General features: G+C 37.6%; 1 protein-coding gene across 4 annotated transcripts in view; it reads right to left on the reverse strand.

Moving 5' to 3' along the window:
- Nucleotides 1–20,536, reverse strand: part of ANKFN1 (ankyrin repeat and fibronectin type III domain containing 1) — a 113,730-nt gene that overhangs the window by 79,976 nt on the left and 13,218 nt on the right. For 3 of the 4 annotated variants that reach the window (XR_007380500.1, XM_048965265.1, XM_048965267.1), the window contains exon 1: nt 19,100–19,267. The exons of the other annotated variant lie outside the window; for it this stretch is intronic. The gene's annotated coding sequence lies outside the window, so the exon portion shown is untranslated. Of the gene's footprint in view, nt 1–19,099; nt 19,268–20,536 lie in introns of those variants that run through there. 4 annotated transcript variants of the gene reach the window in all.

Genomic DNA, 20,536 nt, shown 5'->3' on the forward strand with positions numbered 1-20,536 from the left:
TATCCAGTGGGATGGTGTAAAAGCATTTCCCCTCCCAACTTGGATACAGCACAATCTGAAAGGTAACTGTAGAGATACATCTTAAATAGACTGCTATTCAGAAAAAATCAACTAATCTTCAAATTATCAAATTATTTTTATGCCATAATTCATATCAAGAGAATAATGAAATTATGAAACATTTACATTTTCTATCTATTTCTATTTTCAGCCTTCTAAGATTAGTCAGAGGGGCTTTTCGTACAAGTCCCTGCATTAACTTCAGAAATTGATTTTTTGGTATGCCTGTGGGTTATCTTCCACTTTTGGAGCATCCACTGAATAGATCAAAAGTCCAGTGCGATCATTTGCTGTGCACACTTACATATATATATATGGCTGTAGGATATATGGGCATAGATACAAGTCAGTAATTAACTCTGACTGCAGAACAAACGAAACCTCCAAGCAATCCTGTGTCCAGATCAATGGATTTTGAGGCCTCTAATGTTTCTTTCCAAGGTCAAAGTCAGAACTCCAAGACTGTCTTGACCAGATATCTGAGACCACTCTTCATCTTCTCTGATCATCAGAGCAACCTGCAATGCATTTCTAAGAACATAATCTGGGAAAATTCCTTTCTAGCTGATAGTTGGAAACATCCTGATTTACCATATGCATTTATCTGTGGCTTGTTAATTTTTTTTTTATTTTGTTCCAATACTTTTATTTGGAAGCTCCAACTTTGGTTCTTCCCTCTTGATGCTTATACAGAGAGTCTGAGACTTTGGATGAGTTTTTAGATGATTTCAACAGCATTTAAATGTCTTTGTGGATCTGAGCCTTCAGGTTCCTACATTTAGGTTTTTGCCTTTGTAAAAGAAGAACAAACAGTTCTTCCTTTTCTCTTCGTCTGTGTTCAGACTGTAAATTCCTTAGGGTAAGAACTGTGTTAATAAATGTTGGTTTAGTGCCTACTACTGTGGGTACCTGCTCTTGGGGTACTACTATACCACTGCTGCTAACACTGCTACACAAAAGGGTAAATGGTACTGACAGCAGAAATACAGCTCATCGACTAAAGGTGCATGAAAAGAATTTTGTCCTGTACGACATCAAAGTTCTTAAAAATTCATATGTCAAGTATTGCCATCTGAACTAAATTAGTTTTGTAGAACTAAAATTTCATGGCAAATAAAAATAGTATATCATCTTAATAAAAGCATCATGTGCAAAGGGAAAATAAAAGCAAGAAAGATATAATTTTATAGTACTCGCACAGTTCTTCTTACTCTGAACTGAAATTCAAAACTACCAAAAGAAGCAGCCATCAGCAGCCACATAATCAATCTGCTGCAAAGCTGGTGCTGGTCTCCAACTCATTTGATACAAAGGACAGTGGAGACAATAGGAAAGTTTGCAGGAGTGTAGTAAATAATTCTAATGCTTTGAATTGCAAAGGGTAAGCAGCCTACCAAAAGTATTTATCAAAGTCAGATTGGAGGAAAGAAACATCACCAAACAGAGCAGTGCAAGCCAGATGCTTGGAGATTAAATGGGGTCAAAAATGCAACCCTAATTTTCATAACATCCTCATAAAAATTCACAGGAAACTGCTTTCTGAACCTGTTACAGAAGATATTTTTTGAAAGCTAAAGTGGAGTTGCCAAGTGAGATTCTACCCAATAAGATTGGAATTACAGAGGAAAGGAAAAATAACCCTTTCATTAAATAAAACTAACAGCATAAAAACCAGCACAGAACAATGGCTAAAAGTAGCTGACAGTTATGTCTAGACTTGTGAGACCAGATTTACATCTCTCAATTTGCACTTGTATTGAAGGTTCAGATCAGAGTCAGATCTTTAACCCCTTCAATGAAGGAACTGGAATTATTGCATACAGGGGAACCAACATACTTGACATTTGTGAACTCTCCAGACTTACCCCTAAAAAAAGAAAGCTTTTCTAATACTTGCAGCTCCTTTCAACTCTGTCACTCTATTTTGCTGCGCACCATCTGCTGAGCAAACTGAAATCACATAATTGAAAATCAGCATTGCAGAGATTCAAATAGTTGGTTTTCAGTGTTACTTTTAGAAGAGACTTCGAAGCATAGAAAAATGTTTAGTTGCACTCATGATTTTAATCTTTTTTCTCCCTGACATCACAATTTCAGTGACAGTTCATATAAAATTTATTTACTGTTTTATTTGTTACTCAATGAGTTGGGAAAAAAAAAAGAAAGATTTTTCCATCTAACTTTCAAAATTAGAAATTTTGGACCAATATGTTCCTGAAATTCTCTGAGATCTTCCGGTTTGGAACATTTTTATTCTACATTAGACAACAAGATTCAATTGAAGATCCATTACTGAGCTCTAAGAAGTTTATAGCATTCAAAATGAGCTGTCACTTGTGTTACTCCAAGAATTATGAAGCAAGTGCAATTGCTGTATAACTAATAATAGGAGATGCTGTTATTTTCCCACTGAGTCTAATGACTGTGTAACTCAAAATACAAAAAAAATGTGGTCACTTGGATTTTATTAACAAGAGCTCCCAATCAGACTGGTTAGTGTGCACAAAACTTGATGTCCAAGCTAACTTCTAGAAATAGAAGCACTGGTAGGATCTTAACAGGAAATACAGCTGGGACAGGAATTGCACTACAGACAACACGAATGACCAGTGACCACACATTTGTGCACCCTGGTAAATCATAACTGAGTAAATAAAGGGGGCTGTAATAAATAGTGAACTGGGGGACTGGATCACACTAAATATATGGATAACATACTTCTTCCTCACCTTCCATTAATGAGGTTCTTCAGCTTCTTTAATGTGAACACAGATGTAAAAGGTAGAAGTAATACACAAACACTGCTCTTTTTGCAGCCAAGTCCATTGAATATAATGGAAGATGTCCTATATTACTTCTATGGAGTACAGACCACAAGAAAGGATTTCATTTTCTAAGAGAAAGTAAGATGGAGTCTTCCCCATATGCAATGCCAACATACCAGAAGCCTCAGAAAGTAAACTATTATTCAACATCTCTTAATAATGAATGCAAAAGCCCTTTGGAAATGAATGGTAACAGATTTTTAAAGTCCTCATCACTGTGCCCTTTAGCTACAATTCAAATACTGAATTGCACCTGATATTTTCACTTACTACTGCCAGTTCCTGTGCCAGCAGGGCCAGGGCAGTGCCCAAAGCAATGACAGCCATTCCATTTCTAGTTTTGATACTGCAAAACAATGCAGCAAAGAGAAATGTAAGCTTAACAGATTGGTTGACAATTTTCTTGTAGATTCTTCCCTTTCATTTCTACCATTCCAATTTACCTCCTGCTGACTTGCAAAAGATAATGGTATAATTAATTTGCTTTGGTGGACAGTGAAGGAATAAAGAATGCAAATATAGGAACCATAGTCCTGGCATATTTTGGCTGATAGTTTAATCTGTAATTATTATCTGCCAACTGCTTGCACAAAAATGTTATTTTTAATGCACATGAATTCTCGGAAGAGCAGAAAATGAAGTTTTAAGCAATGAATATAAAATAACTACATCCAAACATAATCGAATGGCTTAGGTTGGGAGGGACCTGATCCATGACAGTTACCATTCAGTGCCCTGTGTTTTGCCACACCAACTGTTTGCGATTGCAACTGCATCAGCTAAACTAAGACATAGCCTTCCTGGATTCCTACAAGAAGTCCAGATTGGAGTATTTGCTCTAGTGCTACGCAACACCCACACAGCCAGCTCAGCACCTTGAAAACATTATGTCAGACCTCCTGTATTGGGCACAATTGTTAAGCTTTAGCCTAAAAGCTGATAAAAGTAAATTATTCATCTCTAAACTGAAACATTCCAAAAAGAGTTTTCCTTTCACAATTATTTCTAAATCTAAAAGCTCAGCTGCAGAAACCATCAGTCTGCAGCTCTTCCGAGCACTACCCTTTTCTCTGTGAAGCAACTAGGAATGCAACTTTCAACCTGTTGTATGTATACAGGAAACAAAGGGATGACAAACTCACTACTTGTGCCGAAGTCTTTTTGTCTAATGTACTATTTTGACATTAAAATACAATGGAAAGACGCTCTTTGCAGATCCAATTAGGAAGCTGATGCTGGGCTTGCTACATGATTCGCTGTATCTGCACATTTGACGTCCTTACTTAAAACGCTGGTGGTGCATATTGCCATAACCAGGTAGGTGGGCTCAGATTTCAAGCAGTGGTTGTGCTTCAGAAAAAGCTAAGTGTGCAGATGGAGAAGCAGTGTGGAACACTGGATGACATGCTGGGTTTCGGAGTGAGGAGACTTTGTTTCTATTCTTGTTATATGACCGTGACCAAGTCGCTTCCTGTTTCTCTGACCCCTCCACCCTCATCCATCATCTGTCTGCACAGCATACGGCAAGTTTTCTTTCTTACTTGCTGTATCTAATGAAATAGGGCCTTTAGCTGATCCTGTAGCACAGAAACATATCTGTACAATACTTGCCTATATTTATTGAGGCTTCTTGCCTATGTTTATGATTCAAGAAAAGGCAACGGATAACCATCTAACCTACAAAACAGTCATCATTCCCAGAGGCAAAGCATTCTTACAAATATGTGAGCTATTAATGATTCCAAAGGCATTTTGTTTCCTCTGTACTCTTTAAAGCTTCCACGATATATGTGATACAAAGATAATTTCAAACATTAACTACTGTACCTTGACTTACTTATTAAAGAATGTGAACCGTACTCTTCTTTATACACATTTTGAAACCCACAATTTCTTATACCATAAGTATTACTGCTTTTTTTTTTTTTGTTTCACATAGGCTTTGATTTTTATTGAAAAGACCATCAGGAATTGAGTGTTTAATTTTCTCAAACAATTTGTAACTTTTATTAACAATGCCAAAAGGGAACAGAAGTTATGCTCAAAGAAAAGCGAGTAAAGACTGACTTAAAATTTTTATTACCACTTCCTACGAATTCTGCACAATAAGAAAGACGGAGAAAAGAATATGAAAGAGCTTTTTCACCATTATCTGAAGACCAAAAATACAACTTTTATTACACACACACACAAGCATCAGCTGCCACGCAGCCTTTTTTGAGCTACATGCCAGCTCTGATCAAACCGTAGAACGCCACGGATAACAGCTGGCAAATGTAACACACACTCCCTGGTTAAAGTTCATGTCATCGGCAGAGTAAAATGCATAGTGCTAAACCCTAAAATGTGTTCAGCATTCTGGTCTTAACCCTGGAAAGCATTAAGCACATGATTTTCCTTAACCTCTCAGAAGTCTAAGTAGTTCCATTTAAAACAACCAGACTACTTAAATACTAAAAATTAAGTGCAAACTCAGGTAGGTTGCTGGGATGGGAGCAGCGCACTTTGCAGATCCAGCCCCTAATTCACATCCTTGTTTTCAGCTGAATCACCAAGCTCTGTACAGTGCCTGCTACAGCATGCTACAGGGAACTGCAGAAGGACTGGTTCTGGGAGGGTAAATGCACTGCAGGAGGACTGGATAAACTCACCTGACAGACTGGAGTTGGTAATAGCAAGGTTAATTTTAGATCCTATCTCTGATATTATAAATATGCAATGTTAATATAATTTTAATATGCCATGTTAGATTAATTTATAAAACAAATACTTTTGTGAAGAGCTCTATTTCTTAAAACGTACAGCTTTGAACTGAACTGAGAAGAACAATTATCTTTTATCTGATGATAAATGTGAGAATGAAAGGATACAAATGTCAAGGAATGTCAGATCTGTGCTGAGTAATAAGGGGATTTTATATATTAAATGTCTCTATGTACACAGACTGTAATAAATAATCATCAACCATCCACCTTCTTCATCAAGATGGAATAAATGTATTAAAATTACTGCTACATAAAGAGACAACATGGAGGGTTTTTGTCATGTCTGCAGCAGTGTCCTGGGGAGAGCAGTGTGTGTGCAGGTCTCCCCCTCAGTGAGTGCAGCACAACCTCAGTGCAGCAGTGGCACTGTGGACATTCTGCTGAGTCAACCTGTAAATGCACAGCACCTTTCTTCTGGGGCTTTGAAAGTTCAGAAATCCTGAAAATAAAAGAGTTCCAATTCTGTTTATACACCTCCGAAAAAGTGAAAAGTGAAAATAATGCAAACTCATTGGTAAATGTCAGCATAGTTTCACACTAGTGCCCATTGTGTTGTATGGTTTTTGTTTGGATAACTACCTTATAGGACCTACTAATTTCATACCTGAAATTTAAAAAAAATATAGTATAATTGATCCTAAAATTTACTACTTAAGACCTCATTCAAGCAAATGTCATGCCTGGAAAACCCATAACAAAATCTCTTTTTAACATGGCCTCTTTAGAACATAAGGCTATTTTACATGTTTGCATTTAAGAAGTAGAAAATAAAGCTCAGCACAGCCGTGTAATGGGAACAATCTTAAGGCTTGTCCACACAGGAAGTTAAGCTAAATTAGCTGAAAGGTGTGAATTTAAAGTGCATTAAACTAAAGTGAACTACAGTCACTTTATTTCTCAATGAGAACATTCACACCAAGCTTTAATGCACTTTAACTAATATACTTTAAAATCATATCTTTGGTTAATTTGTCTTAACTTCCTGTGCAAACAACTCCTCTCTAGCACTTACTGAGAGCCACAATATAGATTGATGTGGATATATTTATAAATACGCCTATTAACCTTAAGACTTCAAGTCAATAAAACTTGGGATATTAAATAAAAATAAGAAATGTGTCCTTGAATGAACTTCCTAGCTCAGTGAGAATCTCAACCACGTCATGAATTGAGCCCTAGACTGTATAAAACCATATGATGAATTCGGAGCCAGCTAAAAACAAACACCTGTGTATTGCAACTGATCGTATTATGAATTTATTCCTGAAAAAAATGAAATGAAAATAAATAGAAAAGAAAGACATATTTTATGTACATACAGCAGTTGTATTGAGATTGACCAAGAAGGGATAAACATAAGAGACTTCTATTTGGTTTGGCTTAAAAAACAAACAGACAAGGACAAAAAAGCTTTAAAATTCTTCCTTTTCTGAGGGATGTCTGAAAGTCACAGTTATAAAGGATGCCTCAAATTACCAGAGAAAGCAAAACAACACTTTGCTTCAGATAACGTGCAAAATCAATACTAACCACGTTTCTGCTGCCCCTGCTCAAGCCAAAAAACCTTTTCAGAAGCAGCTTTTACAGAAGGAGCGTGGACATGCTTAACACCCATGGATATTCATGGAGTAGCAGAGCTCAGCAAACCAAGGAACAATGGTCTGGCACAACAGGCAGCATTCAAAGACTGCTGCCGTGCCCTGCAGATGAACACATCGAGTTCTGCTCTGAGGATTCTAGCTTGGAAAAGAAATGATCCTCTTTGCAAGAGCAAGGAAAAAAAATTCTTTTCCAACCAGTCTGGCAGACTGATGCTGTGTGACCTCAATACACAGGCAGCTCCGGATACGTCCCCAAGTGCTCCCAGGTTACTCAGCAGCCTTCTGACTCCCTTGGTAGCTTCTGTGTCTCAAGACGTTCATTTCTCTTCAGTAGATACAACACTTTGAGTTCAAAAAGGAAAAATTAACAACGTCGAAAGCTTTTTCTTACTGATGATTTCAGGATGGGACGGTGGCCCAGGAAAAAGATTTTCTTTAAAAATAAACTGATAAAACAGCACTGATGATTTCTAAAGCATTAACTTTCTATAAAAACCTGATGTTGTTCAGTGTATACCATCTCTTTCAGCTTATCAGTTCACAGAAAGCTTGGCCTGATTCAAGCACTGGATGTTCTCATCTACTAAGTGATATATAAAAAAAACATTTGCACTAACATTCATAAACATTTTGAAATGCTGACTATTGCCAGAAAAAATATTTTTTGGTTAATTTACAGAAGGATTCCATCAGTTAAAGCCTTCCTGAAGTGCGTAGATAACTTTTATCATAGGATCACAGAGTGGCTTAGACTAGCAGGGACCTTAAAGATCATCTAGTTCCATCCACCCCCCACGGGCAGAGCTGCCCAGCACAGATCAGGTTGCCCAAGGCCCATCCATCACGGCCTTGAGAGCCTCCAGGGATGCAGCATTCGCAGTGTCTCTGGGCAGCCTCTGAGTGCAAAAACGTACAATTTTGGACAGTAGTACAAAGTGAGAGCATTATCTTAACACTAGTGGCAGAGCTGTAGCCATTTACAGTTCAGCAAAATGTAAGCTGATGTTCTTGCTCAGGCATCCTGGGGCTGTGTACTGAATGTTACAAAGCCTACTCAATCATGCAAGCATCCGGGTCCATCTGATATCTTTTTCTGAGTGCAGACTGTTGCTTAGACAACACCCAGCCTTTATGCTTTGAATTTCAGATGCATACACTGATGCAATTCAATCTTCTTTTAGTTCCTCTCATGTTTTCTGATTATACCTAACTGGTCAGCACATGCTTTATTATTGAGCACTCTGTTTCCCATAGCTCAATTTTCTGCATTTTCTGCTGCTGGAGCTTTTAACTCAAGATTCATTTTCAAGATGAAAGTCAGTCACAAAATTAAACCCTCATAAACAAATAGAGAGGCTAACCATTAAGCTGGGAGTCACATAGAAAGGCAGTAAGAATGCACGTGGCAAGTTGGTGCAGTTTGTTCCATAGCCCCCACTTGTGCAGAATTTCACTCCTCTCACATCTCACTTTATACCTTCTCTTCCTTTAGAACATATTCACTTCAAAGCCCTTAACTCTGGCGTATGCCATAGAATAAATCCAGGACAAAAAGCAGTTGCCTCTTTTGCCAATACCCCTTCAAAAGCAGATTCCCTTTCCAGGGACAGACTCTTGGTGTTTTATTTCAGCAGTGGATACTCACCAGGTTGGGCTAGACAACCGATTCAAGAGTGTAAGCAAAAACTTATGGTCATAATGTAATCCATAGATAGTTGTGCAACAATCTTAATCGTCCCTAACACATCACACACAGAAAAACCTTAAAATAGCAAAAAAATTAAGAGAAAGTGCACCTGAGACAGGAAGACGTATCTAATTCATACCATCAAGCAACAAGCTAGAACTTTAATTTCAGTGATTATGCCTCAGACATTTAAATGGTTCTAAATTATAAGTCTAGCAGAAGTATTTTGCTAATAATAAGCTATTAATTCTGGCAGTTTCAGACTGTCTGAAGCTAGGTGTGTAAACTGTAGCTGCATCAATCAGTACTGTGTGTCTGGCTATTTCAGGCATTCCTTGTTAGTGCAAAGAAAGAACAGTTTGTGCACCAAGCACAACAGCGGCTGAGATTCCCGTTGATTGATAACTAAATGTGCCGTAGTGAAAATATGTTCGGGTAGAGCTGAAGAAGCAAGCACAGCAAAGACGTAATGGGGGCAGAGGAAGGAGAGAAGAAATTGGCCACAACAGGAAATTCCTTCTCACGAGTCTTCCAACTAGCTGACAAGATGGATTTCATTCCTGCAGGTAACAGTGCCTTTATATTTAATCTTCTACAGCGTGTGTAACCATGCAAATTCTCCACTACTCTATTTGCAAGCCCAGTTACCATAAAGTTATCCTTGCTCTTCGGTACATGTCTCCTCTATATCAATACAGTTTCACAAGCAGCATCCACTGATGTGAACAAAATGTAAAAAAAGCATATATCTAGTGAGAGTGAAGAATTCCTCATTAATGGTAACTGTGAAGATGGAAATTTCTAAGTCTAAAGTGCTGTATCAAGATGCCTGTAGTATTTATTCACAGAGAACCAATGATTTTGCAATTTAAAATTGTCAGAAGTTCAGAGATACCACAAGATTAAAGCTAAAGAATCTTATTTTAAAGCTTTCATAGAAATTCTAGCTAGGAAAAAGGGGTATTTTCTGCTGTAAACATCAGCATCAGTAAGATACATGGTAAAACTCAACTAATTTGGCAACTGGGTGAAAGTTTCAAAGTTTGGATTCTCAGCCAAATGTCTCTCTGAACTTCTGAGCTTTGACAACCTGAGAAACAAGCTAGAAGTTTCAGAGCAACAGATTTCCACCTTTTGCAAACTGTGAAAAGTGAAAGAAAATAACATAAAAAGTTTAAAATGCAACAAATACTTATCAGAGAGGCAGATAACCCTGTAATGGAAATGCCATGCTGTCAGCACTGTTAGAACACATGCTGAGGAAAAGATGACACTCTGCCTTCATCTTTGGTACCCAAATTGGTAGGAAATGCTTGCTTCGTTGTCAGAGAGCCCAGCAAGCATCACCAAAGAGTGAGATGAGCTAAATGTGGGGGTCACCCACCTGCACTAAGGTGAGCCTGAGCCCCTCATTTTGCCACCTAAGCTAAGTGGTGCGAATACATCCTGAGAGTCAATTACAATCCAAAGGATGGAACCATAAATTCATAGGCATATCTGAAAACAAATCAGTTACAATTTTTTCATCCTTCCATATATTTTATAAAATGCAGATTTCGTGATAATATCTGCAGATTTTAGATGCAGTTAAGTAAGGAACTTAAAAGTTTGCGTATTTCCACATGGAAATTCCCGCTGTCATTTCAGCACACTTAATTGTTCTGCTTATATTTAAGCATGGGCTGAAATATCTTGGGCAACTGTTACCCAGAAACACAGAAGAGCTTTGAATACAACAGCAGAGATATCATTTTAAGTTTTCTTGTGGTAATTGCTGGATTTAAAGCCCAACTTTCCATGGGAAGAAAAGTAGAAAAATAAATAGATGGAATTGTTTTTTGCCCTGGAAGACAAAAGGCTGGTAGGAACACTCTCCTATTCAGACAGGTCATTTCCAGATGACAGTTAAGTTTTCATTCTTAGTCTAACTCACGACTTTAAGCTTTTCTCATTTTCATTTCTCTGACATTATTTTCTCTACTCAGTTGTGAAAAGCAAAAATAAAATGATGTGGCAGAGGTTTATGCACTTGAGAAATCACCCTCCTGCTGTGACAGCTAAATTAAGAAAATTAATTTCTTTTTTTGTCTTTTTCTTGGCAATTTCCATGTAAACTAAAAAGATACCATCTTCCATCCCATCAAGCCACATAATTTTTGAGAAAAGAGCCACAATATTCATTTATACAAAAGAAATTTATACAAAAGAAACTGTCTGGAATAAACTAAGAATGAAATCAGATTTATTTTTACTCAGCAGCTTGTTGCATGACCTAAATAAGGGGCATTACCCTACTGGTGAGTGCAGTTAACTCCAAGTTAGCTTCTCTTCTTCAACATGAAGTGCTGCAAAGTGAATTCCGAGGAGCTGGAGCTGGGGATGACTGCAGGGAGGCTCAGGTTGATATGCTGTGTAGAAGTGACTATGGACACCTTGTCTTTCCCTCGCTTGGAAGACTCTCTTGAAATACCGAGCCCCATTTGGGCTCTGCACTTCAGTTAAGCTCTGGAATAACAGGAGAAGTTGCACAGACAAGAAAAATCTAGGCCAGCATTAGAAATTCTAAGCTATACATAAAGATTGGGAAGGATGAAAAAATACTTAAGGGCATGACAGAAAGACAGCAATCTGATCTTATTCATAGTGATTCAAATAAGATCTAGAGTTTTAAAGTAGCATTCAGAAAGGTTCAGGTTGTACATTTGTAAAGGCATGTCAGCCAGGCACTTGTGTGAATGTTGCACTGCAACATGAAGATATTAAAGAACAGGCTAGATAGAAACGTCAAGAGCTGCAAAAGTACAACTGATCCTTACTGCCATAGGCTCCAAAATGTTCTATACAAGATGAAAAACAGTTAGGGCATAGACATATTTAGCTAAAACGTGGTACAAGGAATAGAAAGGGGCCCAATTTATAATATTAGTAGTATGACAGTGTGAATAAGAATAGAAGTTTTTTAAAAAGTGCATTTAAGAAGGAAAGTGCAAATAAAGCATTCGCTGCATACAGTCTAGTGTAGCTTTGAATGCTGTCTAGAAAGGATGCTGGTAACTGGCTTTATTTTGTTATTTCCTTCTTCACATTTGTCTCCATGTTTCCAGTTTTGTAATGAAAAGCCTTCCTTTGCTCTCTGCTAGAATAATCTTTTGCTTGAAACAAGCTTGCCTGGTGCAAAAGCAGATGCAGGTGAATAAGACAACTTTTGCTTCCATTCACTGAAAGTAGTCAATTCATATAAACCCAAGCAGCACTGGTATGTCTGTGACCAGGGCATGTTTGTGAGATTATGTGTTTCTTGTAGCCTTTACGAATCACTGAAAGTATCAACTTCACCTTGATGAGGGACAATATTTCATTACACTAAGATGGAATGACATAAAAAGTCTTCCCACCTTCCTCCTACACAGTAATCATTTAATTTTCATGGTGGTTAGCAAATACTTTAATTTTATCACTTCTTCCTGAAATGTCTGACCAGATGTGCCACATAAAAGCCATGTTCTAGACTAGGAAAAAATAGGTAAAAACAGAATCTCATTTTTTAAACCTCCTGACAGATCTGTCAGATGCTAACTGGGTGGTCTGTCTGCCACCAATGATTCTTTCAGACCTTGAAAACAAAAGAGCACAAAGCTGGTGACAGTCTATTTTTGTATTCCTACCCACACAAGTTTGGTCATGACTTCTCTAAGGATGCATCGCTGTCCTCATCTGAACTTGTAGGAGATCCTCAGCATCCCCTTTTATGGATTGAGTATCCTTTATATATAGACAGATGGAAACTTGTTATTTTCATTTTGCAGTCTGGATTGCAAATGGGTTTCCTCTGCTTCTGTCCGTTCGTTTATTTGCGTTTCCTTTTAATAAAAGTTGCATTTGCCTATGTAGGAAATAAGTGCAAATTACCCTGGGAAATGAATTTACAGCATATCGAATACTCTGCAGTAATTCCCTGTGTTAATCCAGTCCCCATAATGCCAGTCCTTACAAACTGGAATAAACTGCAAATCAATATCAGTGAATAATATTTAGCTGCAAGACACAAACGGAGGAGAGAACCCAGTACATTTATCTCCCATTTAGCCATCTCTGAGTGCAGAAGTAGACTGTTTTCTATGGCCAAGTAGCCAGATAGACTAAGAGGTAACAGCCTAAAACATTTCTACTTGTGCCATTGCTATTATCCCGTAGATGCTCTCTCTCTCTCTAACTCAATTCTTTCTTTGTTTCTTGAAATTCCTAAACACCATCTTAACTTTAATTTTAAGACAGTTACCAGACTTGTTTTCAGGATTGGCAGTGCTCATTGCAAAGGGCATTTTCACAGCTCTGCTTTTGCATACCTTGTGTGTAAACAGTCATATGAACACAACAGCAGAAATCATTGAGAGAAACTCTTTGCCATTCTGTTTTGTTCCCTTAAATAGAGAAAAGAACTGCTGCTGTTAAATGGAGATGATAATAATGATGGCAGCTGCCTGGAACAGTTATCACCAAACTGTGGAATACCAGTGTCAAAATTAATGAAATTTCAGCTCCTACAACTACTTTTCCCTCCATCCTGTTTTTCTCTTACATTACTCAGAATCTGGTATGCTCTCCAAAACCATTTCCCTATCATCTTACAGAGTTTTTGAAATGCCTAAAACATCAATGCCTGCAGTGTGACATCATATAAAAATTTACAGCTCAGTGTAAGCTGTCAAAGGTTGCAACTCTCAGCCTCTTATATATTATCTAAATGAAACCAAGGTATTTTTTAATGTACTGCTGCAAAGAACACTTCTTTAACCATTGAAAACTGGAGTAGTTCAATGGACTTAAGCAGGTCCAAGGTGAGGCTCCACACTTCCCCACGTAAACATGAAAACTGCACACTTTGTTCAAAATGTGACCATTGTCAAAATGTGACCAATGTGACCAATACTCAAAACAGACAGAAATAACGGGATACAAACCATACCTTTCATGAGAACATCCCTGAAAGCAGTGAGTATGTAGCTCTTATGACATTTGTTTTCAATCCTGAATTGACCACAGCAGTCAAGTTCAGGTAGCATTGGTCTAAGCCTTACAACACTGTATTAAAAACTCAAGAATCCCTTAAAGGCACTGCAGAGAGACATTCAGCTGCCCAGCAGAGATGCTGCTTACAGAGCTTCTTTGTACCCAGTGCCTCAGTGAAGAGCAATAGGATTATACAAAAGGAATTACAAAATTGTGGTCATATTTAATTTAATCAACATTACCTAATTAGACACGGGATATTTTATTTTATAATATGTTAGCCCGTTTGGTTTGAAAAAGCTCCTGACAACCAATCATCTGGTTTAAATTCCAGCACAAACAAAGTAAAATGCTGTGTTGATTATTTTTAAAGAATAACTTTCTGGCTACTTATTAAATAAAAATTGAATGATTACCTTCCCTTGTGAGCCAAAAAGTATTGTCATACAAGACCGAATCCAATAAAAATGGCCAGCACTTTTCCACATCCTTTTTTCAATGACCATACATCAAATTTTCCATATATAAAACGCCTCCTGTTATATATACTTTCCAAGAGGTACAAATGGCTAAATGGCAATTCTAGCTCAACACCAACTTCTGGACAAATTTGATATGCTTCATTATAATAATTTTTGAAATACAGTTACAATTTTAAATATTATTACAGAAACTTCTATAAGCACTATAATCACACATTCAGTGAAGCATTTCAAACTTTTTCCTCTGCTTTTCAGAAGTGCTCTGACTACATATGTCAGCTTCCACAACATGTTGCTTTAGGCCAAGTGTAGGACTTGAAATCCCCATCCATTTCATGTGACAATCTGATCTAAAACTTTGTTTGGCTACAAAAAACATTGTGTTTCAGTCTGAATATCTGGTGTCCTCTTCCAAAAGAATTTGCTACTTCCATGGTGATGCTGATAGCTGTAGTATAATCTTGCACTGCCCAAAGAAGAGGCTATAGAATCCAGCCTATACAAGTAGAGATTTATGAAGTGGCAAATATTTGCTTGAGACAATTGCTGACCTCAAAGGAACATCTTCAGGAGAGCAGGCATGCTGAGCGTTGCCATATGATTCAGGGAAGGATTAGCTCTGAACAAAAGCTGTAGCAACTTTGTATTTAGAAGAAACTTGGATTCAGGTACATTTTCTCTGCTTGACACCATGTGAAATTTAAATCCAAAGATCATTAATTTCAATATTGCCAGGATGCAAAAGGAAAAGGAGACATTAGCTTTAAAAGGTTTAGATAAAGGTGTTTTAGAATCCCTCCACAATTTTCGATCTTACTCTGCTCACCGTCTGCATTTTGGCAGGAATCTAATTTCTGACTCAGAGCCATTTTATATGCATTTCTGATAATTTTCTTCCTTTAAGCTCATACAGAACTTCTAGACATTTCTTCAAAATGCACTCCAAACATTCAGGGTTTACTACTGCAGAACGAGATCATTGTGAATCAAATCAAATACATGGACTTGAAGATGACACAAAAGAAAGATACAGAATCAGCCAAGCCTTTTTTTCAGATCTTGGCTTTATCATTTTAGATCAAAGAAGTTTTTTTACAGATAAAGAATGGACAATGAAACTATAAAACATTTATTTTGAAGACCATGCCACTTATTTTTTTCTGCAACCATCTCAAGTAACAGACTAGAGATTCAAGGATGAGCCCATGAATACATCTATTAAAATTCAGAACAGCTTCCATATAGCAGACTCTATAAACACCCTTTTATGTACTTTTTCATAATGGTGCTGGAACACTAGAGAGAGAAGGGAAAAGAAAAAAAAGATATATGTACTGTGTGAGAGAATAAGGGAAGGTTAAGTATGAAGAGGCAATACCTACAAACAAAAACAAAGAAGTGAAATCAACTTTTCATAGAAAGGGAAAAAAACTACTACACAAGCCAAGGACTAGAAAACTAATAGAAGCAATTGATCAGAAATGAGGGCATTACGAATTAATACTTGTTCTCCATAGGGCCATCTGTGAAGCCACTTTTGGTAACACCGAAGTAGAGAGGAGAAACATTTGTTGAAGGCTTCTCATATCCATGGTATTTGTGAATTTGAGAAAAATCCTGAGACACAGAGGGCTTGGTTACAAATCTGAGGGCACGAAGGTGCTGGATTTACCACATCTTAAAAACTAGAGTGCTCTTGTGGGTCTTCACCAACCTAATCTAAACCCATGGGTTAAGTGTTCTCACAACAGCCATAACCTAAGCCAATAGGAGCATGTTAGCATATGCTACAATAATAATTCTATTTGGCTCAGTGATACAACATGACTGAACAGGATGGCAGTGCAATGAAAGATTTGGTACCTCTATCAGTATATGCTGGTACATTACTTCCGTAGACTAATTTGCATTTGATTCACAAGCACCTCTCTAGCTATGCTGCAATGTTTGCCAAGTAGGTGTTCCCAGAATCAGTACTTAAACAATACAATTCCTACCTTTTTCTAGCTTTCCCTAGAAAAGATGCTGATAAGTTTTTACAGAACAGGATGCCCCCTGTCTACCTTCATGCAATAGCAACGTATCCCAGCAATGGATCAGAGGAATGTTAATTAATTGCTAGGGGCTGTATCACACCAGACTATCACACCAACCCTTGTTTTGGTACTAGAATACAAAAAGCCTTGATGCACGCATGAACTAATGTATGATTTACTTCTCAGCCAGAGGTACCTTCAAGGAAGTTATGCCTGTTGCTCTTTTAATGAATAAATCAGACTGAAAAAGGGAAGTACTTATATTGTAAGCCTTGCCTTTTACTTGGTGTTGAAAAATCATACAGCATATAAAACTGGTAAAATCCTGAAACTGAATCTGTGTGTGATTATCCATCTTACTAACAGCATGAAACTTATCCAACTTCTTGGCTGCCAGCTGCATAAATAAGCTTCTCTTAACTCTTCCTATGGGCCAATCATCATTCATTCATTTAATCTTTTAAACTAACATCCACTTTTTCTTCAGTTTCAGCTTACTTTATATATGTATCCTATGTGTGAAGCATCAAGACATTGACATAGGTGTTGGTAGCAATGTAACCCACTTCTACATCAAATCCTTACTTCCTGCTGTAAGATATACAGCACTTCTGCAGATTATTAGAGTTCTTGTTATTTACTTAGTTTCTGGGCGAAGTTATCCCTTAGTATTACTTCCTTGTCTCCAGCTTTCTGGGGAGCCTTCATGTACGTTTGCAGTGCACTTCAAATGCTTGGATGAAAGGCACAGTATAACTACTGCTAATAGCAGTACAAACATTTCTTCTAAGTAACATAAAGTGCCTCTCAGTGGGTTATTCATACAAAATCACTAATAGTGGGCCTGGCAAAAGGACTGACATTTTTGTTTACTGGAATGAAAATCATCTGCTCAAAAAGATTGGGTAAATGACCAAGGAGGGAATATCATAGAACTGGACATCCAAAGGAGAGGGGAGAAACAATTGAGAGCATTAATCCGTAATCAATTAATTTTTTTTCTTAAAAAAGAAAATAGAAGAAGAATGATACAAAGGAGGTTCTTCATCTGTTATGCAATATGTATAATGAATTGCAATTTGGAATTCAGACACTGCTTCCCAAATGCTAAATATTTTAATTTTGTACTTTACCTGGTACAAATGACTCCTGCAGAACTACTACTTGAAGTGGAGCATAAAAGTGGGGAAATAAAACCACAGAGAGAAAAGAGGAACAGTTTGTTTCAATTATAATACATAACTGCCTTCATCATCAATCACAAAATCTAACACTATTATTAAGGCTGCAAATACAGCAATCTTTCCTACTTTAAATTGGAGTTAAGAGACAAATTGTAAATGACCATGCAAAAGGGAGCATTATGGCTGTTTGAACCTGTGATCGTGTAGGAAAAGCTCCGTTGTACTGTGTGCCATAAGAGCACACAGAAAGTGATACATTGATAATTAGCATTGCCAAGGAATAGGAAGAGGATTAGCAGTACGTTATTGGCAGGACTGTGGATATCTGATGTCTGACACTTCTGCAGCTACTCTGCACACACAGTTGCAGTGATTGTTTCTTTCTGCAGTAATCACATTTGAGAGAAGAGCAACTAAGTTGCCCGTACTGCTGACTGCATCCACTGCGACATCAGGAAACCCATCTGTAGCTGTGGAAAAAAAGGAAGTCTGCATCCAAATGATCAGCATGCAGTACTATTTGTCAAATACGAACTCTAGTGCCTGAATTTTAATGCAAATATGATAAAAAATTGTGATTAAAGGAACTCCTTACCTTAAATTAGGAGGAAAGGAGAGATAAATTCATCCCTTATGCAACTTCCCCACAAATTAACAGACTTAAAATTGGATAAATTTGGATGTTCCTTTGTAGATGAAATGATACAAACTTACAGAGCTTACACATTAAGGTTTTCAGCTGAGGTTGGCAAGATATATTGAAATATGTAACACCTCAGGTACAGCCGAACAAGTGTTTACTTCAGTACACACAAAGATTAAAATCCATTACGTTACAATAGACTGGATTTCACAGAAGCACAGCTGCAACTTTACCAGTGCTATAGCTATTTGGAGGGAAATCAACTGCTCTATTTCTGCTATTTATTCCTCATCATACTCAACTGCATATGCACATATTTCAAGTCTGCAATATTGTACCATGAAGAAACTTGATCCATGTACAGAAAAGTTGAGTTACATCTTCAATGAAAGATTGATATTTCATTCCAAATTCTTTATATTATCATTAACTTCAGAAGCAGATATAATTTTGCCAAGCAATAGGGTATAATTCTGCAGTAATTTACAGTCCTTTCAACATGCTCATGGCATACACTCTCCATTTAGTCAATGGGGGAGGAAAACAAATAGGTTAGGTGACATGTCCAGGGCTACAAAGAAAGTCGGTAGCATACCAAGGACTAGAACTCTGTTGTGCTAATGTTTTAAAGCCCTGATTTGCTAAATGCAGACATACGATCTCAACAGTAAGCAAGTTAAGCATCACATTAGCAACCCAGTTTCAAATATACGTGCCTACTGGTAAGTGCTGGACACTTCTGGTAGCCAGCCAGTAAACTTTCCCCCTCCACAGCATGAACTCTGATTGTGTGCCAGTTCACTTACCCATGATTATCATTTTTTCTGTCTGATGAGTGTAGAACAATTGCCTTTCGAGCACTGGTTAGCTAGAGCCGGAAGAACTGTTTTGCCTCCAGCCCAGCTGTCGGAGTCTCCATGCAAGATGCTGTGCAAAATGTTGAGTTAAAAGAAAACACGAGTAGGGGGAAAAGAGAGCTCTCTGAGAACCTCCACATGGTTCCTGTTGCTAAGGGAACCACTCCCTTTGTCTGCATAGGTTAAGAATGGCTGCTTCGTTTGGAATCCTTCTCTTAAGTACCGAAAACAGCACAACAATTTCAGGAAGAAAAAAAGCCTCCAGAGTATCTTAAGACCAAAGAAAAAAAAGAAGATACTTAGGAACTCTTACATTAAAAACAGCTAATAATAGTTGATTTGGGTGACTCCAGGGAGGCTGTAGAACTCATCTGTGCCATCTGATGGGATGATACACCACTGCACACAGTTTAATTTAGTTACTGTAAGCAGCTATAGGGATTAGAGTAGCTGATAACAGCAAGATATATCAAGAAAACAGATCCAGTTTATTACTGCAAACGGAGAGAGTTCAATAGCAACAAATATAAGCTCTCGACCCATAGCCAGTACAGACTAGGCTATAGCATCTCTGCTAAGCCATTACCTCCATAGGCTCCTATAAAAACCCAAGCCAAAATCCCTAATGCTGTTCTTGGCAACTGTTCTCTGCTGCCTCACTTTCCCCAGCACCAGCACTGCAACAGCTTTGTTCCTCAACCCCAAGTATTTGAGAAGCTACATTCTGTACAGACTCATTTGTATCAGTCCAATATAGCATGTGGAGCTAGGAACCCCTACTTCATGTCTGTGTCCATCCCTGGTTTTAAGAAATATACTGGGATGTGTGCTTCTGGATGAGGGTGATTTATCTGTGAGTTTGTTGTCATATAACATTAAGAGCCAATAGAAACGGTTATGAAGGTTACTGCATCAGGAACAGTAACACAGAATCTAACTTCAAACTTCCTGTACGTAATAAGAAAATCAGCTTCTGTAGGAAGATATATGGTAAAACATGCACTGCAAAAAGCAATATCTCCCTCTCAGTTTGAGGTGACATGAAAAACAATATCCCAAAATTCCATGATTGTCTTTTTTTCTCTACAATTACTTGATTCTACCTTAATATTACAGTGTAGAAATGGTCAAAGAACTGAATCCAGACCCAGAATTTCAAACATAGACTAAGCCCATAATGTGTTCAGAGAACAAGCAGAAAAAAATGTAAGATCGTGTCTGAATGAGTAGACTAAAGTTCAAAATCATAAATAATGCACTTCTGGATGGAAATCAAATTTTTCTTTTTCCACCAGAGAGCAGTTGTGAGTGCTTGTGACAGTGAGAGAGGTCAGAACTAGTTCAGTTTTACTGTAGAGTTGAGCTTGACTTTATGAAAGGTAGTTG

This window comes from Lagopus muta, chromosome 18 (assembly GCF_023343835.1).
Source record: "Lagopus muta isolate bLagMut1 chromosome 18, bLagMut1 primary, whole genome shotgun sequence".
NCBI lineage: Eukaryota > Metazoa > Chordata > Aves > Galliformes > Phasianidae > Lagopus > Lagopus muta.